The 27928-nt window shown below is 41.1% G+C and overlaps 1 protein-coding gene across 21 annotated transcripts in view; it reads left to right on the forward strand.

Moving 5' to 3' along the window:
- The window catches only part of BBX (BBX high mobility group box domain containing), a 146293-nt gene that overhangs the window by 26833 nt on the left and 91532 nt on the right, over nucleotides 1–27928 (forward strand). For 6 of the 21 annotated variants that reach the window (XM_072884440.1, XM_072884446.1, XM_072884438.1 and 3 more), the window contains one exon: nucleotides 4336–4420. The exons of 11 other annotated variants lie outside the window; for them this stretch is intronic. The gene's annotated coding sequence lies outside the window, so the exon portion shown is untranslated. Of the gene's footprint in view, nucleotides 1–4335; nucleotides 4454–8789; nucleotides 8874–27928 lie in introns of all 21 variants that reach the window. 4 more of the 21 variants (XM_072884467.1, XM_072884475.1, XM_072884505.1 and 1 more) reach the window with 3 other exon arrangements.

A 27928-nucleotide genomic window follows, 5' to 3' on the forward strand; every position in this document is an offset into this window, starting at 1 on the left:
GTTTACCATTCTACCCCATCCTCCCTCCACTCTCTTATAGAAAAAGTAAATTAAAAAAGAAAAAGAATAATAATCAATACAGCATTTAGTGTGCTGAAGATTTTAAAAGTGTCCGTTGATGGGGAAGTATTACGTCTCTGTGGTTTGTATACTGCATTGGTCTACAAGTGATGCAGTTAAGTTCACAACCCACATCTACACCCAAGTCAGAAGATCAGTTTATAATAGTGGAATCGCTTTGACAAAAACATGAATGTTTGAGAAGATGTTGAACTTCTCCAGGCTGCTTGTTACAGCAGCCTCTTTCTCCTAGAGGAATACACTTGCCCTTTCTCAGGTCTTTTCAGCACCAAAGCTAGCAGTTGCTTTTGCTCACCTTCCTTCTCCTGGGCCATACCAGGCAGGGTCCCAGAGAGCAGCAGTGGTGTTTGGCTAGGTGAGAGACACAGGGACACAACCAATGACTTCTCTAAAGTTTAACAGCACCAGCTGGAAGTTTTATTGTCTCCCATGGGCCATCGTACCTTTCTGTAGCAGTGGGTCAGCTCTGCAGCCACTGCATTTTGCAGTGTGAGGTTTTCACGTAAATAGCTGTTATTGTTAACCTGCATTTAACTTAAGGAGTGCAGGACAGATGCAGGAATAGGAGAATTTGTGTTACTGGCAAGCCAGCGTTGTACCTGAACAGCTCAAGTATTTGTGGCTCTCCTGCATAGGCCAAGGACATAGTTTGGATCTATAAAGCATTGCATCCTTTGGTAACAAGCAGCCTAGTTTAAACCTTTTTCCTGTCAACTAAAAACAAAAACCCCAAAACCTGCTTGTATGTTACAGAAGGGCCGATACATTAATGCTGTTACTGTGTTTATATTTATACAGGCAGGTAGCTAACATGAAGATTGGCATCTGTGTTCCTTGCATTCATGCTGGAGTGGCAGGAAGAGACCCACCCTCTTCTGTGGTGCCCCACAGATGTGTTTTAGACTTGAATGCAAGAAACCTGTATGATTTTCCTTGATGAAGAGGTTTGCTGTATTTATATGTGCATCAATCTGTACTTTACATAGTTGCATTGACTTTTGGTGGCTGAACCTAGAATGTAAAAATGTTTGGGTTTTCTTTTTTTTTTTTGGGGGGGGGGGGGGGGGGGGGACAGGGACGGGGGCGGGTCCATGTCTGAAGTAAAAAGTGAATTTTGAATGTTGGTAATCTGTTTTGTGTTCTTTTATAGTAAAGTGAAGTGTTGCATAATAGAAACTTTTTTTAGCTTTAGTGTCCCACACAAACACTGGGGAGAAAACCACAGACCAGAGAAGAAAAAGTGTCTTTTTTTTTTTTGATTGAGAAAAATGACTCAGATAGTATGTTGACAAAACATAGAGAAACTCTTAGTTAGAGGAGACCATGTGATAGCCACTGATTCACACGTCCGGCTTTGGCGTCAGGTCTTTGGATAACAGTGGACATCATCACGAGAGATGTTACAGCAAATGCTTTGCTCTGGTGTATGAAACCCTAAGCAACACTTATTACTGGAGATGGAGTGATATGTTTTTCTTAAAGTGAGTTTGCAATTAGCCAAGGCTAATTAATGGTTTTACAGAAGCACCTTGAGTTCAATTTGTTCGCAATCATTCAGAGGAAGTTGGTAAAACAAAAGAACAGCTAAAGATTGGGTGACATCCTGTAAATCCACAAGGATGGTTGAAAATTTTATTTTATTTGCTGGATTTGCATGTGGGGTACTGTATTAACACGGCACTTTCTTGCTGGCATAACCCCCCCTCTCATGTTTCCAGGGAGGAGTCCTCTGTCCTTGCTCACAACTGCGATGGCCTTGGCTGGGGCCAGCCGTCCTCCTAGCAGCTCTGCTTCCCAGGGATGGCTGTGCCAAGCCTGCCTGTTGCCAAAGCTGTGGTGTGTGCTGGTGTACCCCTGCAGCAGGACAGGCACCCCAGGGCAGGGTGGGGTGCCTGGGCCCCTTATGCTGGAGGGCAAGGGTGGAAGAGGAGGCTGCAGAGGTGGGAGAGCAGCTGTAAGTTAAAACGTTGTGAAGACACTTAAATGTCAGGCTGGGTTTGCTCTTAAGTAAAATTGAACGAAAATTATTTCCCTACTGTTTTTGCTGCCCTGCTCACTTTTCCAGGAAGGACGTTTATGGAGGAAAATATAAGGATATGCTAAGAACAGGATGGCAGCCCACCTGCAGGGACCTGACCTCTCCTCTGTGCTCGCTCCCTCTCGCTTGGTGCTGCCACAGAGACTGATCTCTCTGATCTCTTGCCGTGGCTGGCACAGCTGCTAGCTGTCCACAGATGTGGACAAAACACATTTCTTAGTCACTTGCCTGTTCTCTAAATCTTGCCCACTTTATTCCCCAACTTCTTCCCGTACCTACAGAAGCCTGTCAGATTTTTGGCTTTTAAATCTAAAAGGAATGGATCATGGATTACAGCCTAAAATGAAGCTAAACTTCAGGATTTTGGCAAATGTGATACCAGTGGGACCAAGCTCCAAAATCTGAGGTCTAGTTCTGGTGCTAAAGTCTTACATTCTACTTGATCACTGTCTTAATTAATACTCAAATAAGTGCCAAACTTGAGCTTTCTAATGTGCAAGCTAATAGTGTAACCTGAAGAAAATCATAACTGTATCCTGAGTGCAGAACTCAGGCTGCCATAGTGGTTTTCCAGCATTTTGTTAAATTAAATTTGAAAGATTTATATATATCAAGATTTGAATTCAACGAAGTACTTGGTGAATGAAATGTGAAGCTGGAGGAAGTTCTTTTCTGAAGAAAAGATTACATTATTTGGCCCAAACACTAAAGGATTCTGTAAAAACAATTACATGTACTCTAAAGGAAATAATTCATATAAATAGTTGTGTGTAGTGGCTGTTTCTAATTGGGCTTGATGTTTTATCACAGTTAGTTTTCCATTTAGGAGGGAGGATAGGAACCATAAAACGATGCAAATTAGCAGAGTGAAATAGCTTTCTTTGTAACTGTTCTTTGAACCTCTGCATCTCTTTTAAGAATTTGCTTACAAAATATTGCAGCAGTACATCTAGGAAGAAAACTGAGTTGTTTTTAAAAAAAAAAGATATATATGTCTTTCTAATAAATTGTTTCTGATAGGAGAACTAGAAAATAGATAAGATTATACTAATGCAGTTTTTTTTTTTTTAAAAGTCTGTTTTACATTTTAATCTCATGGAGAACAGCTCTCATTATTCTTAAAGCAAAAACTGGACAAAACCCTCCTAATTTTAAGAAATTTTGAGATTGGCAATGTGGTGGGGTTTTTGTGCTACAGGTGATACGTGATCTTACATTGTGAGAAGTAAACTTCTGCATCTCTGAACTTGCCAGTATCTTGTTCTGGTAATAAAGCTAAAAAGGGGGCAACAGTGTTAGGATTTTATTCCACCACATTGTATGTAGTATCTGAGTGCCTTCCACCTATAGCAGAGAAGAACTGGGATTTAACTTCTCAGGATAACAGTGTGTGTGGGAGGGATAAGAAGGGACAGCATGCTGCTTGTGGTAGGATTTTTGGCTTGGGTATTTTGCGCATTATTTGTGTATGGCATTTGTACCTGAAGTTGTTCCGACACTTGTGATGTGTGGGTGTGTGTAGGAGGTAACAGGGCAGTGGCTTTCTGGTGATGGAAATCTGCTGTTGCATGTATGCTGTTAATGTACTACATAGGTCATAAAGCTTTCGTGTATACATGTGCATATATGAAAATATTTGATACAACTTCTAAGAAGTGATGAGATCTGGGAACCATTAAAATGGTGATTCTGCTGTTTCTGAATACACAGGTTGTTGATGGTGTTTTCTGGAATGTTTTATGAATTAATTTATCTGTGTAGTGTTATATTAACTGTTATTGCAGAGTTATATAAGTGCTGGACTGGGAGATTGTATCCATTTTGAGCTGAGTAGTGAGTTTGTTTAGATTTAGTGATTAATATTGTATTTCTTTATGGGATTGGAATAAAATATGGAGCTTCAGTGGACATTATAATTTATTGATATTGCCACAAACTCTGTATGTATATGTGAGCGCAATTCTTCTGTGAATTTATAGGAGGCAAGATTACAATAGTAGACTGTTATTGTAAATTTGATAGGGGAATTGTTTGTATGTCTTCACTGACAGTCACTTCCAGGTTAAGTTTTGGAGTGTTTTAATTATGCTCTCAAAATGTTTGTTTGTTTCCTTGATTGTTTGCTGTTACATTTCCTTGCTGGTTAGCAGGAGAAAGCTTTCAACCATGCAAGATTCATCAGTGTTACTTTTTCCCTTTGTATCTTCTTTCACCAGGTCTTCCCCATCTTGGTCACTTTCCAAGTAACTTTAATGCTCATAAAGTACCAGAGTAACAAGCCAGGAGAAGTCATCCTGTCATGTAAGTTCAGGAGAAGATAGATGGACTGATGGAGTGAGTAAATTTCTGATGAAACTACCTCCGGGTTGGCTTTTTTCAGATAAATATAGAGACAATTTGGTGCCTAATCTCCACCTGCCTTTAATGTAGGGGATAAGAGGTCAGAAATTGTCACATATAAATGAAATTTGACAACTGTAGTTTAAGCAATACAAAAATTTCAAGTTAATGTTAAAACAGTACAGAAAAACTACTTGATTGGAAGTGCCTGGACTTTTAAGTGTATGTGAATGAGTTTAAAGCACAGGAGTGCGTACACTTGTAGGTGCTTGCTACTTCCTACTTTATGTCTTCTTTCTGAGGTAGGTTTTTATCTTGTCTAGTAGCTAAAGGATGATTATACGTTAGATGATCCCTTTTCATGACCATTTTCAAGCTTTCAAAAAATTTGTATTCTCCCTGCAAGAAAAAAGATGACACAATTTAAAGTAGTGGGTTTTCAACTTTTTTTTATTACTTTAAAAACACTAAAAAAAGTGTCCTGTAGATGATATGGATGCTTGAAAAATGAATGTAAGCCTACCAAAAATGGCCTAATCTTCTTAGTTACTTTTGCAGACCCATAGGAAATAACGACTGCAGTGTAAAAACTGCTGATCTAACGCTGTATCTATACTGAAGTCAGAGACCTCTGGACAGGGCAATAACACTGGCCAGCAAAGATAATGACAGAAGTCTAACTCTTTGGTAGTGTTAAGCACAAACTGTTTCGCTTTGAGAAGAATGGTTGCCTAATAATGACTTTCACAGTCCTGCCCCTGAAATCCTACAAATGGTAAACTTTGATTTTTAAAATGTACTTGTTATTTTGATGACCTCAGTCAAGGAAACTTGGGAGGGGCAAAGAAGCACAGAATAATTATTTGAAGTACAAGCAGATGCTACTCTAGTTTCTCAAGGAATTTTCTTGTGTAGAAAGTCAAGGTTAAAGAAATGGAGCTTTTTGTACTGAAAACAATGCAATACTTTAGCCAGTGTTTCTCCAACTTTTTCTTTGTATGACTTGTCATCTTAAGGATGAAGTGCTTTCAATAGTAAAAGACTGAAGTGGGGCTCATAGAGCAGGGTCTTTCAGAACACTTATAAAAAAAATTGTTTGCAAAATAAATAATAGCAAGTTACTTAAAAATATGTATGAGAGCATTTTAGTTTGTTACTAAGTCAAGATAGACTGAAGTTAAAGATGTGCCTTTGTTGTTGAAGGTGTGCATTGGTGAAGTTAAAGATATGCCTTAAGTGATTTTAGTCAACCTCATAAATTGGCTAATGATTTTTATTTACTAGCTAAGAATACTTTTTTTTAAAGTGCTTCTGTTGTTCTCTAGGTTGCTGGAATAAATTGTCTTTGGTTGTCATGTCAAGAGTGCCAGAGATCGCTCTTCTGTATCTAATGAAACACTCTCACTGGTGTACATGTGTACTTGAACTGAAGAAGTAGAGAGGAGGAAGGAGGCTAGTACACTGTAGCAACAGCATATCTGGCCGGTATTTGTGAGAACTGAGAAGTGCCCTTTCAAAACTGAGTTATCAATTTGAATAGCAGGGGAAAACCAGTACTCAGTGCTGTAGCATCTCTCTTCTATAAAGCAGGAAGGAAACAGCTTCTCTGAAATACACAGAATAATCCTGGGATTGGAGGTGGGCTTGTGACCTCATTTATCTCTGGTGTGGTGGACTCAGAGCTGTGAGTGATGCTGTACAGATGTTGGTTTTGATTTGAAGAGAAGCCCAGGCATTTATGTAACAGTTATTATATCGGAAAAGGTTTGGGAATATCTTTGCTGTTTCTCTAAAGTTGAGCTCCTACCTGTATTTTAACCTTGCCTGCTGTTGGTCCACACACCACTGCCAGCACAATATCCCATGCAGGTTTTGTGGATTCTTGGTTTTAATACTCACTAAATCTGTTCAGCTGAGTGTATAAATTGCATTCCCAGTTCCAATATAGTTCTGTCTTTAAACTATATGTTTTCTTAGTAAGGAAGCAACTGTATGTCACTTCAGTGCTAATAGTTTCCCCAAAAAGAACGAGTAAGTTCTCCTGAGAGTGAATCTAGAGTGTCTCAGTACATGAATGAAAAGGGATAAAGCTGCAGAACTACATGGACACTAGTGCAGAAATGGCACTGAGATTAAGGTGGACAGGATCTGGCATGTTGCTGCTCATACACTGGCTGGCCTAGCCTGCATGCTGAGATTTAGGCTGCCTTTAGTCTCCTTGTGGCTCTGCTGGTGTTGCTGAAGCACCTGAAGATACTGCTGTAATGAGGCTTTGCATCCACTCGGTCGGAGCTGACTACCCTTCAGAGTAGCTGTAGATAGGGATGTATGTCTGCATCAGTGACCTTCAACTTACAGCCTGAGGAGTTAATGTAACTGCAGTCACCAAAGGTGGGCTGTGAACTGGGAAGGCTGAAGACAAAGGCACGGGTCCAGTCCTGTCTGCTCTTGGAAGCAAAGGCCATGAGGCTCTGCAGAGAGGTAGGGAGAGAGGTGTGATTATGTCTCCAGCTCAGTCTGGATTTGACTGCAGACATACTTTGAAACAGTGTCAAAAAGTGAAGAAGGCACAGTGAATTTCAAAGGAGTCATTAAATGCTTTGTTAAAAGCTGCTGGGTTTCATAATCTTCTGGAATGGGATCTTCCAAATGTGAGTTAAAGACATGCTACAGGTTCCTGTATTGAGCAGACAAGAGAAAATATATGAAAGAAGTGGTAAAGGTAAAATTGGTTGGCCACCTTGCTTCTCTTTTCCCTTCTCCTGTCAGTAGTAGTGTAGAAGACATCAGACAGGATTTTCAAAAGTGTAAGAACTTGGCTTAAACTGAGTTACTGTTTTGTTTGGGTCCTGTGTCCCTCTGTACCACCCAGTGCAAAATACCTGCAGGTCTTGCTGTGCAAAGCTAATGAGGCAAAACATTCAGACCTGAAAGAGAGCAAGACAAGTGTCTAAGAAGGAATACTGTGCGTGGCTATCTCCACAGTCTCATTTAGAAAAACCATAAACGCACAGGGATTGCCTGCTTTTGGCTGAGAGGTATGGATCAGATCCTGGCTGTGTGAGTGTTAGGAAGAACCACTGACATGCTGTTTCCCCTTACGGGTTTTAATTCTTCTTTTGAAACAACAGCTGATGGCTCCCATGGTAGTCAGTCCACCTTGGCTTGTATCTTTTCGGCGTTACCTCGACACTTTGTTTTCCAAGCTCACGTTTATTTAGAACGTTAGGTATCACTCTGTTTTATGTGGGTTTTGCAATGCCGTCCTAATGATACAAACAAACGGCACTCCTGAGGAACTGGGGACAGCATGGCAAGCGGCAGATGTGGCCCGACTCCTGCAGAGGCCAGGAGGGCAAGCGGGGCAGTCCTGCACTGCGGGAGCAGAACTGGCCCTCCTGAGGGGAGCCAGCTCCCGTGGCCTGCCGTCCCCCGGGACGGGGGGCCTTGCCGGAGCTAGCATGTGCCTTTGCGGGAGAAGGTTCATACAGGCTGGGAGATGCTGTTACCGAGTGCGAGCCCAGCTTGGTGCCGGTTTGAATTGTAGCCTGAAAAGCCTTGGGGTTCTTGAAGCTCTTTTCCTAAAGAATCCCCCCTCTCCTTTTTGTTAGAACTTCACCAAAGGAAGTTAGTTACGCACAAAACATGGCAGTTCGGGCTTTCAGAAGATACCGTCATCTGTTGTTGTTAACGCGCAGTAAGAGTTTCCTCCAGCTGCAAGAGCAGGAGCGTTGAATCCGTCCTGCAGGACGTGCCTTTTCAAACGGGCTCACGCGTGAAAGCGGGCTCAGCAGCGCGGCGCCCGCGGGCAGCCCTCGCCCGGGCCGGGGCGAGCGGAGGAGCGTCCGCGGGCACTTCGGGGCCGGGGGCCGGCGGCCTGGGCGGGCGCCCGCTTGCGCAGGGCTGGCTACCTGCGCGGTGAGTGCCGCTGCGCGGGGCGCGCGCCGCCGCTGACGTCGGCCCGCGCGGCGGGGGGGGCGCCCGTGTGTGTGTGGGGAGGGGGGTGTTGTCGGCGCCTGTTAGCCCTAACGCTGGTATTTCAGTAATGCGGCGGTATTTGGCCATACTGCCAAAACCGAGCTATACGCGGCGAGTCTCTGCTCCACTTTTCCTCGCTCCGTGCCTCCGCTCCGCCCCGTCCGTGCGCCCCGCGCTGCTGAGATCAGCTTCCTGCTTTTCATTTTCCTCAAGACGCTGTTACTCCTCCCCTGAAAGAGTTATTTTCATCGGTCTGGAGTTAATTTTTATGGGTGGCTGCAGGCTTTTTCTTCTGACAGGCTAAGACGCCAAGCTGGAAAAGCAGTATCATGGTGATTTTGTTCTGTTGCAGCGAACCAGAGCTGTAGGCAGAATGGTAGACTGCTGCACCGAAAACATTTCTGTGCCAGCTCTGTGACCGTGGAAGGCGAAGGAGGTGAGTGCCGGTTTTACATCGCGTCGGTCCAGGGAGTTGTTGGAGGTGGAACCAAGAGTCACAACCTACCCCAGCTCAGTAACCAGAAATGAACAATTAATGTTGTTATGATCTCTGGTTAGATGGTTTTGCTCCTACTGATACCGTAATGGAGTATACTCAGGAAATGAGGGGTTTTGCTGTAGCAAAGAACTGTAGTCAATGAAAGTTTAAAGTGTGTAAATTTTGTTTTTCTTTCATTGAAAAGCGTAGACAGATACGGCACAAATATAGCCGTAAAGGACAGATGATAAACGTAGGGTTCACTCCAAACAACTTACGATAGAAAAAACACTCAGATAGGTAGTTTCAGAACTTTTAGATTAATTGAATAATGCCAGAAAGACTTGACAGTGATTTAGTAATAACTGTGGATCTAGAATAATGTGATGTATATGAGGGAATGACATGATTTTATAATGTGTGAAAATAAAATTATACACAGGGAAAAACAGAAAGGAAGAAACCAAAATTCTTTTTACAGTTGCCGAGCATACCTCAGGATGGAAGCCAGGTTGGTTGAGAGAAAGCAGATTGTTTGGAAGAATATCTTGGTTGCAATGAACAGGCAACTTGTGTAGAAATGTGTCGTCTTACGTTGTTGCGATTTTTTTTAAATTTAGTTTTTTAAACGTTATTTTTCTTTATGGAGTGAAGAATGTAAATACCACAGGTTTGTTACCAACTTTCGGCTTTTTAAACAGGTGAGCATCATTCCCTGTATACCTTCTAATGGAGCTCTAAAATAATTAATCCATAACTGGTGGCAAGTTGCCACTTACTTTGTGTTGTAGTATTCTTCTTTTGCTGCCTTCTCATTACTGCCTGTTAACAGTCAGACTAATGGGATGACTTTGTTCATTCTGACTGTGGTACTGTCAGTGATTTTGCAGAAGGCTCCTCATAAGAAGCCACTCAAAAAGCGTAGCTGTGGTGGGCCAGCTGGGTGTTAGATGCTGCTGTTGCAGCTACAGGGCACCACCACAGGTGTGAGCTGCTCCCCAGGTGACAAGGGACAATAAGAAGAAATCAAGGATCTTGTTCGGGATCGTGAGAGATGTGATGTGTCCCACGGTCTGAGGCCTGACCAGAATTGCTTGTGCTCTTGCTCCAGACCAGAGTGCACGCTTTGAGTAGCTGTTTTTTGTGATGCCGAGTTGAATTTATTGGTTCTGCTATAAAATGAAACAAATCTAGTCTTTGATTAGTTGTGGGAGTGGGGGATGCTTCTCTTACAGTAAAGGCCCTCAGTAGCTGTGCTGAAAGCAGTTCCGGGGAAACTTCGATTTCAAAGTTTGATGCGTTTTGATGGAAAATGAGAGAGGTATGGTAAATTAGAAACTGGGGTTTGATTTGTGGTAACATTTTTGGGTATGATTGACTTTCCTTGTTTCCTTGGTGAAAACTAGCACTGGTTCTTTCAGTTGTGGGGCAAGTAGGAGCGTATTTTCTTAAGAGTGTGTTGTATTACTGGGCCACTTGTAATTGAACAGCTTTGTAGATAAATGTGTAAGATCAAAAGAAAAATAACAAACGGCTTTTATTGCCCAGTCTGTGGCCTGTCTGTGGTAGTGGTGGAAGAGCATTGTATAGGAAGTAATAATAAAACTTGCAGTCATGTATGGCCCTGCATCTTTTGTATTTGGTTGCGGGTGCTGGGTATACTACACTGCATGGTTTTGCCTCCATGCAATCTGTAAGTTCATTGCTGCTAAATCTACTTCTTGCTATAGAGTTGTGATCAAGAAATTAGCCCTGTGTTATGTCATTACTCTGAGGGATAAAACCGTGGTTAAAGATATTTTATGTGCTGTTCATATCAGTATGTTAGAAAGATGATGCATGCCCATTTGCCTCAGTGTGTTGATTCTAAAGATAATTCTAAATGCTAATGTTTCCACAAGAAATGTGTGAGAAATGTGCTTATCCTATAGATGCAAATATATTTCCCATGTGGGCCCAAGTACCCAACTCTTATTTGCCAAAGTTACTATCTTTTTACTCACATTCTGCCAGTAGAGAAACTCTGCAGCACTGAGAACACAGGCCTGATGTTAAACATCAAGCCCAACAGCTGCTGGACTCTGTGCTGTTTTACTCATTTTGTACTTATTTTCAGAATTTTCATTCTGATTGATAGGAGGCTGCTGTAAAAAACCCAACCTGTATCAGAAGAGTCAAGGGTTCCTACCAGTGGCTCTAAATTTTGTGCTTATAACTGATTTGCCAGCCTTGCTGACAGCTAGGATCAAAGCATTTGCTACTTCTGTCACATTTTGGCAACCTGATCTTCTGTTAAATTGTGGAAATTTGTTAATTTATTTTGGAGTGCACTGAAGGGGGATGGGAAGTTCTGTCTGCAAGTTGGAGCCTTCCTTGTTGGAGAGATCGCATGGTTATTAATAAGTGCTCTCTATTTGTAGGCATGAAGAGAAGAGTGAAGGGTATGGCTCCCACACTCTTTTTTCACCTTCAGTTTACTACATGTGTAATGCTGACCCCACCTTCAACACAGATAGAAGATACAGTATGTTATTTGAACTACAGCTCCCTGACAAAGAAGTGAATAAGACTTATTTGACAGAGGTAATAGTGAAGCACCATGTTTAAATGGCAACACTGTCACTGAAACAAACAGTCCCAGCCTCAGACATTTGCATCCTACCCCATGGGGCCATGCTAGTGTTTTTGCAGTTGTGTAATGAACTGGACTGGAGGACTGATCATAGCTAAAATTAATGTTTTTTATTAACTTAACTTTTTCTGTCCACTAAAGATAGAACTGACCACCATTGGGTGGAATAGATATTGTGTCATGAATCAGACCGGAGAACTGAACAGCTCTGTTGCCCCAAAAAAGGGGTCCAGGACCATGGGGAGTAGAAGCAGGACAGGGGACAGGACTGCTTTTGGCTTCAGAGCCAGCTTATGCTATCTTACTGCTTGTCAAGCTAGAGCCTTAAGGGCAGGCTAAGTAAAATGCAAGAGAAGGAGGATGTATCTCCAGAAATAGACCACTATTGTCAATATTTCTTCTACTGGGGACATATATGCATCTTTCAAATGTGATTTTGCAGTCTGGATAGTTTCCAGTCCAGATAGCATCGGTTAGTTACTGATGCTGAAGATAACATGTCTTAATTGTGATGTTGCTTTTATCTTTCTCCTGTGATCCTTTCTGAAGTAGGCGCTGCCTTGCATAGCTTTCCTTCGTGTGACCCAGCATAGTATGCTACATGTCGGGCTGTTCTTAAAAGTTGCATGGGACTTTCAGTGAGTGTGTTTGGTAAGTGATTTTAGCAAGGTACCCCCGTCTGGATGCAGACTACCAGTTTACTACAGATTCAAGGTGCTGGCTAAATTTAAGTCTGGAGTTGGTGCTGTAAGTTGTTCATATCATCAGTTACTCAGATTTTTGACTGGTGGCGGAATTTCTCTAAAAGGGAAGGTAGCTTCTCCAATGGCCTGTAAGAAGAGTACGTATCTGTGGCCAGTACTATAATATTTTTAATTTGTTTTTTAAATAGCAGGGTGATTGTTGTTGCTTGTGTGTGATTTGTGGAGTTCAGGAAGTTTTTGTTAGTGGTTTTCAAGCTTTTGTTATGTGTGTTAGGTGCTGGCAAAAAGCAGCAATAAATACTTCTACATGAATTCCCTGGGGCTGTGTTTTGGCTAGGATAGTCAAATGTTACATCCCAAGATAAAGATCCGATTTTGAGATTTGCTAGTGTAGACCCGTGCATTTGTTCAGGGCCTTGTTACCCTCTGTGAGACTCTGTGCAAGTACAGAAATCTGTGCTAGTGGATTTTGACAAGGGATTAAAGGATCGATGTTTGCTTTTCTTGGAAGTTGTTCAGATAGTAGAGTTAAGAGTTGAAAATACCATCTCTACTCCTTCCCTTGCCCTACCAAAGTAAACTGAAAACCCATAGCAAAATGTGACACATTGACTCTTCAGATTTTTGGGTAATACTTTAGAGTACCTTAAGCTACGAAAAGATGCTGTTCAATGAAAACTTTATACAAAACAAAAATTGTATTTGTGGGAGAGGAACAAAAGGAATGATAGTTTCAGGATGAGAAAGAAAACTTATTTAAATGTTCCAGTCAAGCTTACACAGCATGAAATTCAGTTGGCTTTTATAAAGCCAGAAGGATTGAAAGAACTACCTAGAATCCCAAGCATTTAAAAAAAAAAAAAAATTGGCAGTTTGGTTTGATTATATCTTTCTTTTGGAGGGAAAAATAAGTGTCCTTCCTTCCTGTAAGTGGAGAAGCTAGTTAATGAGAGTAAATCACAAGAATAATGGTTTCTTTGTTAGGCAAATTACAGCAAAATACAAGGGACCTAACACCTCGAGAGTTGATGCAGCTGGGCCATGACCATGGTTCTGTTAAGTATACAGCTTCTGCTGGTGAGGATGTGGAGTTACTGCCCCTGTTGCAGCACCTTCTAACAGTGTTGTGTCCACCCTCCGCATGGACATGGTGTAATGGCAGCAGCGTTCTCCATGGACTTCTGTCTGGGATGATACTGGGAGAGCCTCACTGGGAAGCGCTGTCACAGCTGTGGAGGGAGCTGGTGTGGTGCGCTGCCTTGGGACATAGTCTTCCCTTATGGCCAGCTAACCTGAGTTGAAACCCTGGCAGCATCTGAGACTTTTCAGACGTGAAACTTGAGTATGGCGGGACATGTTTTTTGTAATGAGGGATAATGCTTCACAGAGGACATTTTTTTCAAAAGCAGTCCCAAAAGATGCTACTGGAAAAACTTGTGCATTTTAACTAAAGATGTGGAGGATCCACTGCGGAGTAAAGCTACTCAAAATGGATCCCTCCCCTTTCATCTGTTAGATCACTACTGTAAGGTGAAGTGTTTTTTATGATATCAGGAGGTTAAAATACCTTCAAATTGAAGGAATGTCTTTATGCAGATGTTCAAGCAAATGGTTTTGTTTCCCAAACTAATTGAAAAGTGAAACTGTCTGTAAGACAAGTGAAAATAATTTAATTGAGTTTTCCTGTTCCCGGCTGGCTACAAGAATGTATGTTTTTAAAGTTTAAAATGATAGTAATGTAGCTACAAGTGTTCCATACTTGGCTAAATTACTTTCTTTTTGTGACTGATGGTGCCCCTTGAAGCTTGTTAGTGTATGGAGTAACTTAGAAGTAGCAACTGGGTTTGTAAACACCTGGAAGTTTCTTGGGTAAAACTGCAAGCAAATTCCATGTGGGCCTATGTGCATTGACAAAATCTCAGTCAGCAGTAATACCTCCCGTGTTGGTGGAACTCACTCAAGAAGCAGGTTCTTGGTAGTCAGGGCCAATAAAGCGTTACTAGATTTAAGTTATTTCCTCCCCCTTCAAGGCTGCAAGAACACAGCTAGCTAGCCAGGCCTCATTTGAAAAAGGCTATGACACATCCTAATAACACAACTGAGGCCTTCCCATCTATGTTGTTGTTCATGGTTTATTCAAAGTGAACACAGGAATAAGACTGTGATAAAGGCTTTCTGAATTAGATGCTGGGCTGTCACTGAATGTCTTGACTGAGTCTCTGGCAGGTTCCACTAAGCTCTGTGAATTCTGAATCTCCACATGGAAATGTTCGCTGCACATATGGACATCTGCTCTCTGGTGGACCTCTGGTGAGACAAGGAATCCAAATTGCTGCATTGGTGAAGTGGTGGTTAGGCAGAGGAAAAAGAGGTACTTTCCAGCTGAGCTTTCAGAATAAGTGAATGTATTTTAAATATTATCAGGAATTTATACTGTTGCTTCTGATTAAATTTTCTGCAGTATGGGTTGACAAATGTACATGAAAGCAGATAAATCCTTTGCTCCTGGCAGTTCTGAGAGAGGCATTTCAGCTTGTCCTGCAGGTCAGGAAGCTGGGGAGTGATAGGAGGGCAGGGCCCTTAGAGAAAAGCATCTTCAGTTGACTGATACTGTTTAGCTGATTTCTGCTGAGTAATTAAGGTGCAAAGAGAGGCCGTCTTGAGATGCTTAGGCTTCAGTCAGTAATGTGTTAGTTTTAAGATGGTCAGACTCCTTGAATTATACCTGGAAATAATTCTGTAAAATTGTGCCATCTCTGGAAGATTAGTATAATATGCTCCCTTTGTGAAACATTTCGGGGTGGGGGGGAGCAACTACCCAGCTAACCAAAGTTCCCAGGCAGTCTGTGGCAAGACCTTTAGGAAAGACAAATTATGTCTGTCTTCTGGGGTCTTAAAAGCCTGATCAATACAATAAACCCTTTATCAAAAGGAAGTCTATCAACCCAGGTATTTGCAGCACTAACAAAGTACAGCTGTGCTTTGGCTGATCTGCATATTAAGAAGTAGTTGAAGCTCCAGAAGGAGCTTCATGTTTTAATTTCAGTGCACAAAGCTAAGTAGATATTTTAAGAGTGGCTGTGGTATTTTGCAATTTCTTGTCTTTTTATTCCACTCTGCCAGTATTTTTCTTCTGCATGGCTACTTTGCACATCAGCCTAGTGTGTGGTGTTTGTTTTTATCTTTCATGAACCTGCAAAAAAGTGTACAAATACATACACATACAGACATACGTGTTTATGTGTGTAATATAAAAAGCGTGTGCATCTTTCTTGTAATAGCGGGACAAAGTGGGCTTGAGTGACTGTTACTGCTCTTCCTGCACTCTTGCAGTTCACAGAAAGCATGGTGTAAGACAGGGCAATGTGACTTGGCCTAGCACGGTATAAATCAGTAGGTCTCTACTATTGTCTACTGCTCATTTCATCAGTGAAATTTTTTGGCATGCTGTTCTAGACCAGCAGTGCACATGCTCTTTCATTGCGCTTTCCAAACAGGATCTTACATGTAAAATACATAAATAAAATAAAGAAATAAAATTAGAATGGGTTAAGTTTGTGTGAAAGTCTTAAGAGAAGGGGGTGGCCTTACCCTTCGTATGATGTTGGCCAGTTAAGACTGCAGAATATCAATATTATTTTTATTGAAAATACAGATTAGGCATGTTTTAAAACTAGAAAAATAGATCTGGAGTGTGCTTGTGCAAACCTCTGCTTGCTGCAGAACTGTTTTCTAACTTCCAGACACCTCCGTGACTGGGCCCCTGAGCAGTGAGTGGCAAGAAACAGCTCTTGGTGATCTACTGACCTAAAAGGGTAAGGTGTCCCCCACCTTACAGAAATAAATGTCCTTTAGAGCCAGTTTTTCTCCAGGTCCTCCATGTAAGGCAGATCTGACCAATACTTAATTTGCTAGACCTGTGAACAAGCAAGGTGGAGGTGTTGCCTGCTGAGATCAGAGGGCGGCTGAGCTAAATACTAGCTTTAAACATCACTTAGCTGCTGCTCGTGCCATACCATTTTGAAGGAACCTTCTCTATTTAACTCTGACATTAAAGCTTGCAAGGCTCCCTTTTTCTTTCTTTCGCCTGTTGGTATAGTTGTCGTACCACCATTTTCCACCTCAGCTGCAGCTTGAAATAGGTCAGAGCTCCTTGACAATACCATAATGATAATTTGCACTTTTATAGCACTTTTCACTTGAATTATCCAAGTGATTTATAGGATTGATGAAGAAAGCTGGGTGACACCTTTCTCACTGAGGTGACTGAGGCAGATAGAGGCTCTGAGTCACAGGGAGGTTGAGTATGAATTTTAAGGAAGTCTTTTGGCTCGTCCACAAGAGGTCTGAAGAACCTATAGCTCCTGATTTGGGGGCGGGCTATTGCTGCTAAGACTAAGTTATAGAAGTTAAACTGCATAGGTAGTGTGTGTGTGTTAGAAAAGTGTGTGTGTTGGGGTATCTAGCACCTGATGCTCACTGCATTAGACTCACCTCTGAGCAACAGTGCAAGCACTTGAAAAGAGAAGATGTAAATTGCAATCTCTACTCTATGAAAGAAGAGTAGCAACACTTTCTTCCAGAGCCTGGCATTAGTGTTGCAGCAAAGTGATTTCTAGAAACAAAAAGAAACTTAAGACAATCTTGCTCTTTGGTCAGGTGCCTGCAGTTCAGTTACTCAACAGGTGACACAAATTAACACTGAGTAACAAAAATTGATCAGAATCGGAGTTCATTTCAAACTAAGGTGTTTATGTGAAAAATCAGTACTGATTTTTCACTTTTTTATTTCTAATGTAGTTGAAATGACCATTCATCTGAGGGATGAATATTTGAGGTTTTCAAATAAAATTATAGTGCCTTAAATTTCTGGAGCTTACCTGACTGGAGGTGTTGAACAGAGAACAGATAAAGCATTACAAATTTTTATGAAGCTTAATACACTTTTTATAGCTATTAATACTGTTTATCAAAGTGTTGTTTTAAATCATACTTTGAATACCTGTTTAACATATTGCAGTTCTTACTGAGTTTTGCATGTTATTAGGCAGATTATTCCATGACTGAGATACCTTGCCTAAATACTTAGGCGGTTTGTCCAAGCCTATGCAGCAAGTCTGTGGTGGAGGAGGGATGGGAACAGAGTAAGATCAGTTAGCTTGATGTGCTGCTGCTTTGCTCTTTAATCGGTGAGCAAAACTCTCTTGAACTGGTGCTTTGCATGTGTAGCGGCATTATTCAGAAAACCTCTTTGCCTCTGAAGAGGAACCGTGAGGTACATATGGGTTAGAAACAACACAGCCGTGTCTACTCCCAAGCGTGTTTAAGAAGGACAGAACTTGAATTTGGCCTTGATGTGGGCCAGAACTGGGAAACTAACACTTTGGGCATGATAGGGAACATGAACATGGAACATCATGAACATGGAACATCATCAACATGGCTGCTAGGACTGTATCACGGTTCAGCTGAAGCCCTGCCAGCAGACTCCTGTCAGTGCTGCATGTGCTTTAAGGGTTCAAAAATCTTGCGTCTTGCCCTGACAGCCGGACTGCAGAAGCTGGTGAGGCTGCAGGAATTATCTGTGGCCACTAGATGACTCCTTCAGTCTGCTGGTAGGTAAACTCAGAGCGGAAAAAAAAGCTGTGGAGGTGAAGAGCTGGTATGGGAAGGAGAGGGCTGTTCTTGGTCTGTACTGAATGAGATGCACCGAAATAAACAGGTTATATATCTCGCAACTGAAGGAAGTGTTAACATGCTTTTCAGTTTGAGTTCAAGTAGTTAGTGGATAATACACCTCTAGAAATCACTAATTTGTGAGGTTTGTTGCTATGTACTTTGAAAGCATTTGCAAAACAAAAGTCCAGACCTCCTTAAGGTCAGGGTGGATTTATTGAGGCAATGAACACATGAAGAAGCTAATTTTACAAGTTGTCTAGTCAACAAGTAGTGCTACAAGTAATACCTGGTTTTATGTCAAGCTCTGCTGTTACAGCTCTTATTTTGCAAGGTTTCAAAAAAAAAAAAAAACACCAACCCACAAAACCCCCCACCCAAACCAACAGCAACATAACACTATCTTTGCCTCTTCTTTGTGTCTTGTAGATGGATGGATGAATCCTGTTAGGCTGGAAAAAATTTGAACAGACTATATTGAAATTAAGGCCCAGGTAGAATTTCCACAAACTCCCTACAGATTTCACTGTATACTCAGAGGGTCCACTCACTCTGTGATGCTCAGGATTAAATAATCTTCCTGTCGTTTAGAAACAGCATGAACAATGCTTCAGTTTCATGAACATGTATTTGCCAATGTGTGTACTAAGCATATAGTCACTTTATCAAGGTAATTAAATGATGAGGTGGTACTGTTGTTGCTCCATGTGTTTCTCTGATACCCATTTTTATTTCTGAACTGTAATAGGGAATCATTAGTTGCTGTTAAATATGACCAGTTCCTGATGCAAAATATGTGCTGGATAAAACAATAGTGCACATGGCTGATGATATTTTTTGCCAGCCAAGAATCCCATAGAGATGAGACTTGGCCCTGAACTATGGCTTGATCTGTGAAGATTTTATATTATTATTTGAAGTTGTAATGTTTGAGTGCCTCAGTGTTCATTGTAAGCATACTGCTAGTCCTGTTTTTAAACTTAATACACATTAAAGAGTGTATATCTACTTTTAAGTAAGGGTCAGGCGTACCAGCCTTTCCGTTTCTATCATGTTTGGAAGTTTTCTTCAGCTAAAGTTTTCCCTTTTCTCTCTTAAATACATAAGACCTGTTGATAAGTCCAAAACCCCTTCTGAATCAGCTTCCAAAAATGCAATTCTGGATTAAGTTGAGTCTTTGCAAACCAGGGCTAGAATTTTCTTGACCCAAACCTATGTCCCTTTTGAGGGTTATATCTACGCAGCAGCATGTTGGGGTTTAGTTCTTTGGATGTGTCAGACATGATATAAAAGTAGCTGTTATGTGGGACTTTCAGTTACTTTCTGTTTATGCATGTAGGACGTGTATGTAATACATACAGTTCTTCATAGATATGCAAACATCCCCTATCTCTTGCTTGCTCTCTCACTTTCAAAATACGTGTACCTTGACATAAATGCATAGGCATCCTTCCCTTCTTTCCCACCTTTGTTTCTGCCCTGAGATGCCATGCTTTGGGATTTGTAAGTTTAGAAGCCATGCTATAGCAATTTCATACTAGTCTAAAGGGAAACTGCATGACCCATAATTTAAAACTAGACTAATGATTTGTAAATTAAGTATGATAAAACTGATGGGAAATACCGGTATAAGGAAACTGATTATTGGCATTTGCTTAGATTATTTCCGTCCTTCTTACTGCTGCTTCATTACTTTATTTGTTACACTACATGTTCTGTTTAACTTGCTTTCTGAGATTTCTGTGTTTTTATCTATTTACTTAAAAGCCATAGCTCTAAGGAGATCCCTTGCCTTGCTTAATTGAAAGGTCAAGGAGGAAGGTTCAGGAGCAAGGCTAAGGAGGTAGCTGATCACCATCTCTTTAAACTTACTTGGTTTGTCTGAATTCAGTGGTTTAATCTCTTATGTGCAGCAAGAGAAATAAAATTGTTAGTAGTAATTATGCTGCAGCATGTTAATATCAGACTAATAAAATTTAAAAAATATTAAAGGAAAGGAAAAAAAAAAACCCTAATCCTGTAGTTCCCATTAACTTCTCACTCTTAAAAGTGTTTTATTGTTGGATTTATGCTACTTTTCCTGCTGCTGTCAGTGATGGTTGTAGATAGGAATAGAAAGCAGCATGTAGCATGGATCAAAGTGAGGTGAATGAGCTGAATTGGAAATTTACCATGCTTGAGCTAATCTGGCAGTGGAAATGACACGAGCGGCTTAATTTTATTTAGAACTATGCAAAGGGAGAGGCATTCATGTGTGTGCATGTGTGCAGGTCCTATCTCCCCCAGCCTCTGCCAGGTCCCTCTTCTCATTCTCCTGGGCCCTGAGTGATGTGCTGGGATATGTACAGGTTATCAGCTGTGAGGGCATCTGGCATTTCAGGAATTAGTTGGACTGCTGCAGCAGTCAGGAGCACAAGTGATGGTGCTATATTTTATGTTCAACTTCCTCTCTCAAGTGGCTGAACTGAATCAAACAGCAGCACTGGCAGCAGCCGGGAGAAGGCTGAGCAAGGTGCTGTCGTCCCTCTGCAGACCTTTACCTCATGTGACTCTGTGTGCTTGCCTGCCTACTTTCTGCTTCTTGTTCATTGACTATCATGTGGTGATAGAATAGCCAGTCCCTTTGGTATTTCTTTGTTCCAACCCTTAGCGTAGTAAATTTTCAGAATGGTCAATTGACGTACTTTGTAATGTTATGTCTTGTTGTGCAAAGACCCAGGGAAGGGAGTACCGAGAATGGTCGGGCTGAGACAGATAATGAGGGTTGCATTGTGTTTATTTGGGGGGGGGGGGAACAAACCACAAAACAAACTCCTTCAGAGTCTGAGAAACTTTTTTGAATTAGGAGGATAATTTTGTTTGAGACAAGGTTGTACAGCAGTTTTACTTACACAAGTTACTGGATTTAGGATTAAGAAGTTATTAAGAAAGCTTCAGATATTTCTTACCCACTTCCAACAGTATTCCTCTCAAATACAAGCATTTGATTATGAAGTAAGATTTAATTGTAAACTTGAAATTCTGTTGAGGGCTGTTTGCACATGTCTTTGAAGAAGTTTGCCTTTTTCATTTATGTATTGGATTAGGTAACTGTAAACTTAATGTGTCTTAAAACAAGAGCTCCTAAAACTTTTAATTGGTCCTGCAAAAACTCAGGATATTTTCATGCCTTAACCTTGTATTTTGCAAAGGTCTGTACCTGTATTACTATCAGCTGAAGTGCAGGTAACATTGCACTAGCACTTTCATGAAGTTTCTGACAACTGGAGTCTTTCCCAGCATCAGTTTTAGAAGTCAGGTTTCATTTCCTAGTGCCAATATTGACACAGTTATGAGAGGGGTGTATTTAACGTTCGTTCTGAAGAGGATATGTTCTTTGATGTGCATCCAGAAAATTGTTTTGGTGTGGGTGGGATTTCTATTGTATGTGGGCACGGGGGTTCCCTCTAGGATTAGATTTCCTCATCCTCCCAAAGCTGCTTTAAGATGAATGCTTTTTGTACTGCTGAGAATTGGATTTGGCGTAAAAGCCTGTTGCAGTGCATTGTGTAGCAACTGCCTAGGCCACCCTATGGTGCACAAGAAGTCCTCCCCAGCCAGGGTGACCAAACTCCTACCATCTTCTTTACCCTTCCTGGCCTTCAGAACAGGAAACCTATGGGAAAAGAGACTGAAATACTTAAATAGCAGTTGTTAGTACTAATACCTCATTTTAGGATGATAATGGTGCTAATTTCACTGGTTTATTGAGAATGCTTTGAAGTCAGTCATAATCTCAGTTTGTCTCCTTTCCAGCATAGTATTTCCAGGTAACTTGCAACTAAACAATCTACTTATGGGTTGTGCCAATCCGTCATGCTGGACAAGATGACACATTTGACTTTTGCATATGCAGTAAGGAGGATAAAGAATCTGTGTTTATTTAATAAAGCTTGGTTCCCTAAACTGAGGTTGCAGCAGAAACTCTGCATAAGGTGGTGCTAGAGACCTCAAAGTAACACCTCACACTGGCCAAGCTGGCAGCCAGGAGTCTTCCTCAAGCAGTTAAAAGTTGTAGATTGAGTTTCCAAAGAGATGAACTGTTTGTAGCAGGGCTTTTACAGCCTGAGATGGGCCGCAGCAGATCCTGTGTGGAAGTGGAGTCCTGATGATAACTTGTTGATACGTATTCTGAATTTCTAAATCATTTCTGTTATTCCCTCTCAAATGTAAAGGAGCAGCAAAACAGACTTCAAATACAGTACTTGATATTTATTTGAATATAATAGCCATTACATCTGTGTGATTGACAGGTCATCTCAGTTTATCTTGTGGTATATTTCTGCATCAAGCACTTTCTTTAAAGTTGGTATTACAGTTGGTCTGTAATACCTCAGTTTGTGATAAAATACAGAGCAAGTTCCATAGATGTGATTGCACAAACCTGTTAAGTGTTATTAATTTCAAAAAAACCACCAAAACAAAACCAAACCCAAACAACAACAAAAAACAACCCTAGATTCAATATGCATAATTTTGTCTATGCAACAGTTCTGCAGTCAACAGCACAATGCCAAAGATGACTATCGGTACTGCTAGAATGGGTAATAAATGCTGAATAGTGTTCTTTACGCTGTATTGTTGTATTATTTTTTTCCACAACAGCTGAATCGTACTGCAAAAGCTTTACAAATATGTTGTTTCTTCCATAATAATGAATGTATTAACTGAATTATATTTATACTATGTTGGAGACTCAAAGTATGGGGTTTGGTTGTTTGGGGTTTTTTTTTGTCTCACGGACATGTACATATACAGATCAGGCATAGTAAGGAAATACAGCTGGAAGCTTGAAGAGTTGTCTTGATGCCACTTTCTCCTATGCTGGTATGGGCACAAGAACTGAAACTGGAGGTTTGAGGGGGTTTGTCCAGGAAGCATGAAAATTAGCAGTCCAATTGTTCATTTATTTTGTTTCCTGACAAAGTTTTATAAAAAAACCCAGCATTTTTTATTTAAAAATGTTTACAAAATAAATAGATATCTGTGGCCTTTACTGCCACCCCCGCAAAAACTGTTTTAGTTGACCACTCTGATAAGGTCTATAACTGCATGATTACATAGCATTGGGGAATGAAGGAACATACCATGCTGTTCAGCAAATACAGTCTACAAATACAGGTTAATGGTTAACTACATTTAAGTCTGGAAATGATCGTATAGTAATTACAGTTAATTATGAGATGATACAAGTGCATTGCCATGCGATGTCCTTAGAACACACTGTAACTTAAAAATGTGCTGTTAGGAAAAGGATTTGAGTATTACCGCATCATCTTAAGACAGAAATACCATTCTTCAGTATAAAATCACCAAAGAGCCTTCATGGCTAAGTCTGGTGTTAATGTGCAGGCTCATCTCCTTCAGTGAAAGTTTCATAGATGTAGGTCTAAAGAAAAATTAATTGGTTCCCATTTTAACTGCAGTGATAACAACTTGTCCAGCTGTGCAGTTAGCTGCCTGTGCTTTGCCCCAGAGCAGCACGTAGAGCAAAGGTAGTTTCTCCTGATGCATTTTTGGAACTACTTGGGAGCTTGTCCCTGTTGGAGTTGCCTTTAGGCAACTCCTAGCATGCTGTGTTTTGGGTTCTGCATATCTCTCAGCTATGCACCAAGGTGTGATATTTAAGAGTGTGCTGTGCTCCCCTGTGACTCTCCTCTGCTTCTGGGGCAGCCTCTGTGAAATCTGGAATTTTATAGCCAGTTTTCCCTGCCTTTCTGCCCTCAAATAAGAGGCTGTGGCAGAACAAAGAATTTGCTCTCCTAATTATTATTTTGTTTTTCAAGACAAAATGAATATGTTCTTCATCCCATGGTCTTTATCCGTTTCATAATACTACTAATAATTTTTATTCTAATTGGTTTACACCTTCTGCTGAAAGTCAGATTCTGCACAAAAATTCTAGCTTGTGTGACAGAGACTTCTGTGTGCAGCCCATCTCACCAAAGTCGCACAAGGTCAAGCGGAGTGGTGTAACGAGTCAGGGCTCAAAGGGCCACAGCTCTTAAGTCTTGATCTTGAGAATATTTACACTTAGGCATAACTTCTCCACCGAAGCTCCCTTCTGTTGACCTCAGGGATTACTTGTGCATTTGAAATGGAGCCCAAGTGTAAGCGCTCACAAGTTGGTGACCAAAGGAGGGGGAGGCAGGGTGTAAATGCACTGCTGTGAAGGGTGGCGTTCATTTTTGTGCACCCAGGGTATCGATTGGCCATCCAGGTGGTCCGCCTGGCCTCCAGTTACTGCTCCAGAAGGGTGGGCATCTGCTGGGGGTCCACTGGCATATCTGCCAGCCCCTGGGGAGGTCTTGGGTACTCCAGCACTTCTCATGTGCTCACAGGCACTGAAGGCCTGTTTTCAGGCAACAGCATCCCATCCTAAGTAGCTTGACTCTATTTCAGAGTAATGAAATCTTTACTGAACAGGCGAAATTGAGATAAAGGTACTGCCTCATAGACTTTACAAAGTAGCTTTTCTGAAACAGTTAATAAAAATGCAATAATTACTAAAATTGTTGTCAGGGTCGTGACTAGCCACTGCATTGATCTCCCAAGGCAGTCATGATTATGTGGGGTGGTTTTCTTTAATACGCTGGGGATGCTCATGGCGTTGGAACTCATGCTAAGGAAGAGGTGCAGGACTGATGGATGACAGTGGTTGAGTTGGTCTGTGTGTGGTATTGATGGAGGGGGAAAAAAACATTGTCCTTCAGCCCATTCAGGTTGCTTCAGTTCTCTGTCAGCCTTCCAGTTAATACTGTTTAAGAAACAGCCCTGTGGTATCTGTAAATGCCTTTTATGAGGAGGGCAGAAAGTACTTATATAGATGCTTTCTGTAATTACATATTAAAATAAATCTCCGAGTGATTGCACAAAGCAATTAAGGACCCGAGACATCAGCATTTTTTTAAAAAAAAAAGTGGATTTTTTTTTTATCCTTTGTAAGTTTAAATTGTTTTTCAAGCGATTTGTAACTGACCACTCACTGTTATGGTGAAACAAATTTTGGGTAACTAATCATCATTGAATTTGTTACATCATAAAAGGCTACTCCTGCAGCGAATTTAAAGCCGCTTTCTATTGTATAGTACAGAAACAAATATGTGGTTTGGCAATGGAGAATAATAATCCCTAGCTGACACCTAATGCTCCTTATTACTGCATTACTGGGACTCTTCGCAGAGGCGTTAACCAGTGTTGTCCCTTGTTTTCCAGAAAGCTGGAATAGAATGGACATCCTGGGGTGACAGCTAGATAGATACTGGAGTAAAACCTTCTCAACACCTCCAGCGCCGTGTCCAGTCTCACGTGGTCTCTTGATTTTTACAGGAAAAACCCATTATGACCTACAGCACTAAACATAACAAATTTCCCTAATTAAGATGTAGAATTTGGGGAAGACTGTGGAGTGGTGCCTACTGAGAGAGTACGCTTTCTTGAGGATTCCTGTGTAGGAAGGTTTTCCTCATACAGCTGGCTCCTCAAAGGGGTGGGTGCCGTCACTGAGCAGCATCCAAACAGGTCCATTTTCATGGATCTAAATAGGAAAAGCTTTTGGGAAAGCCATGAGACCCTACATAGGCATATGGGCTACCTGGCTTCTTGCCAGCAAAGCTCCACTTGATCCACAGTATGATGATGGTCCCATCCCAGTACACCTCCTTTTTATTGCATCCAAATTTATGTGAGGGCTGCCTTCAGAGTTGAGCTGTTACCTCTTCTGCATAATTTCTATGGACCTGAAGAGGAAGGGAGGGACTGAAAATGTAACTGAAGGCACTTGGATGAAAATTATCAAAGATTGCAGAGCACTGCAAATCTATACATTTATAGCAAGTTTATGTAATCTGTGTGTAAAACTTGGTACTGTGGTATAGTTTTAATGTTGTATTCTTGAGATGAAACAGGAAAAGCAACTAGGATTATTTTTTTACCTTTAAAAAAACAGCTTTATTCTAAAACTTTTGTAAGTCTGTTTTTAAACACATCTCTCTGGACTTGTGATCATACTTAGAATATCTTTATTTCCTTCATTTAAATGCACTGCCTCCCATGTTGAGACAAAATCAGACTGGAGAGGGGTTGTGAAGAAGGCAGCCTCACTGTGAGAGTCCCTACTTTCCTTCAAATTAGTTTGGATCAGAAATCTTGCTTGGGTGGTGTTCTTTAGTAAGACCATTGGCTCTGTCAGAGCTGATATACTGGAAATGTATATGGATACAAACACACCAGATACGTTTGGAAAAGGATCGTTTTTCTTTTCCTGCCATTTACCTTGATTGTAACCTTTTTGTGGGTGGGTTAATGCTGCTGCTCTCAGTGTGTATAGCTACTGGCTTTAATAGAAAGCCTGATATAGGGTATGCACACAGTCTTCTAAATATACACAACAATGTGGGTAAATGTAGAGCTCGTGAAAAACAAGTCTTGCCTAAACCAACTAGGAAAAATATTTTTTCCTGCAATTTATTTCATACATATTTCTGTGCTTTTCCAGGTTCTCAGAGTGCCTAACATCTAAATTTTTCACTTCCCCTCCCCCCCCCCCTCACTTTAGGGCTTCTCTGGGAAGTCTATCCAATAAAACTTGAAGATAACTGTTAGGGCAACACTTCTGAGATTTTATTTATTTTTGTACACTAGGAAATAAGAGACTGCAAAGCTGTTGGCTGATGCTGGAACAGCATGTTGGGGGCAAAATAATTTCTTAATACTAAATTGCAGGTGTGTGTGTATATATGTTTAATATCTGGGCCCATTATTTAGACCCTCTTCTATAAACTGGTTGATCACAAGGTGTGAAAATTGAAGTAGCCACTCTAATTGGTTTTTGAAACTGACAGCTGCAATGTAGGAAAAGGTATTTTAGTGTGGAGGAGTATTTTGCTGCACTGTGGTTTATGGGGTGGGGTTTTTTTGGTTTGGTGTTTTTGGGGTGGGTTTTTTTTTTGCTTCAAGATTTTGTTGAGTGAGAGAATTTAACAAAATTTTTTTGATACTTCCTTTTTCTCCCTCATGCATCATCATTCAGTATTTAATAGTGTTCTGTAGGATTAAGAAGAATTAATAGTCATAATTTTTCTCTTCATTGTACTGTTTTCCAGTCTCTTGTAAAAGAGCTCTAATTTTTTTTATAAAGTCTGTCAGATGATTTAAAAACAATGGAGAAGATTTTATCATTAATTTTATTTCTTTCCTTCTGTTATGAGGGCATATTCATGCTTTTCCAATTTATTTTTGGCATTAAAAGAGAATTGATAAGGATATGGATCCTGTTGAGCTGAACAAAGGACAAATGAGCCTCGAAAGATAAATTGTACTCCCAAGAACTAACCATCTAGGGTCAGAGTTACTTTAGCTTATTAAATGGTGTGGTTCTAGTTCCAGACATAGGAGTGCTGCAGCAATTTTGCACACCTGTCTGTACGTCTGTCCGTTCCACTGAAACGTTTCTGCAAAACTAGAAACGTGGCTTGAAAGTGGCTGGTGTGTGGACTGACTCAGGAAGCATGCCAGTGGGAGATGGAGGAGAGTGCTCAGGAATTCCTGGTAAATCCAGCGATGTCATATGAAAAAGGCTTGTCAGGCTGCAGGCTAGCTGTAGGGTTTCTGTGACAAATCTGCTAAATGCAAAAGCTGGAAGAATGATAGGAATGTGCATTGTTTGTCCTGCTCAACGCAGCTTGGCGTAGCGGAGTTAATTGGGTTCTTCCTGGGGTTTTACCGTGCTTGATAAAGTTAATTTTAGGCCTGATTCTACCTTGTCTGGCAGCTCTGTTATCCTGTTGGGCTGAGTGTGGGAGAAAGGGAAACAGGTCACATGCACAGAAACTGGTCTTGCAGACAAAACCTGGCGGGTAGCTTTGGTGACGCAGAGCTGAGGCTGCGATCTGTTTATCCGCTTGTCGTTCTGTTGGCTCGGCAGTGGTAATAGGACTAAGAACTAATAAAACTCTTTCTGT

This window comes from Ciconia boyciana, chromosome 1 (genome assembly GCF_034638445.1).
Source record: "Ciconia boyciana chromosome 1, ASM3463844v1, whole genome shotgun sequence".
NCBI classification, from domain to species: domain Eukaryota; kingdom Metazoa; phylum Chordata; class Aves; order Ciconiiformes; family Ciconiidae; genus Ciconia; species Ciconia boyciana.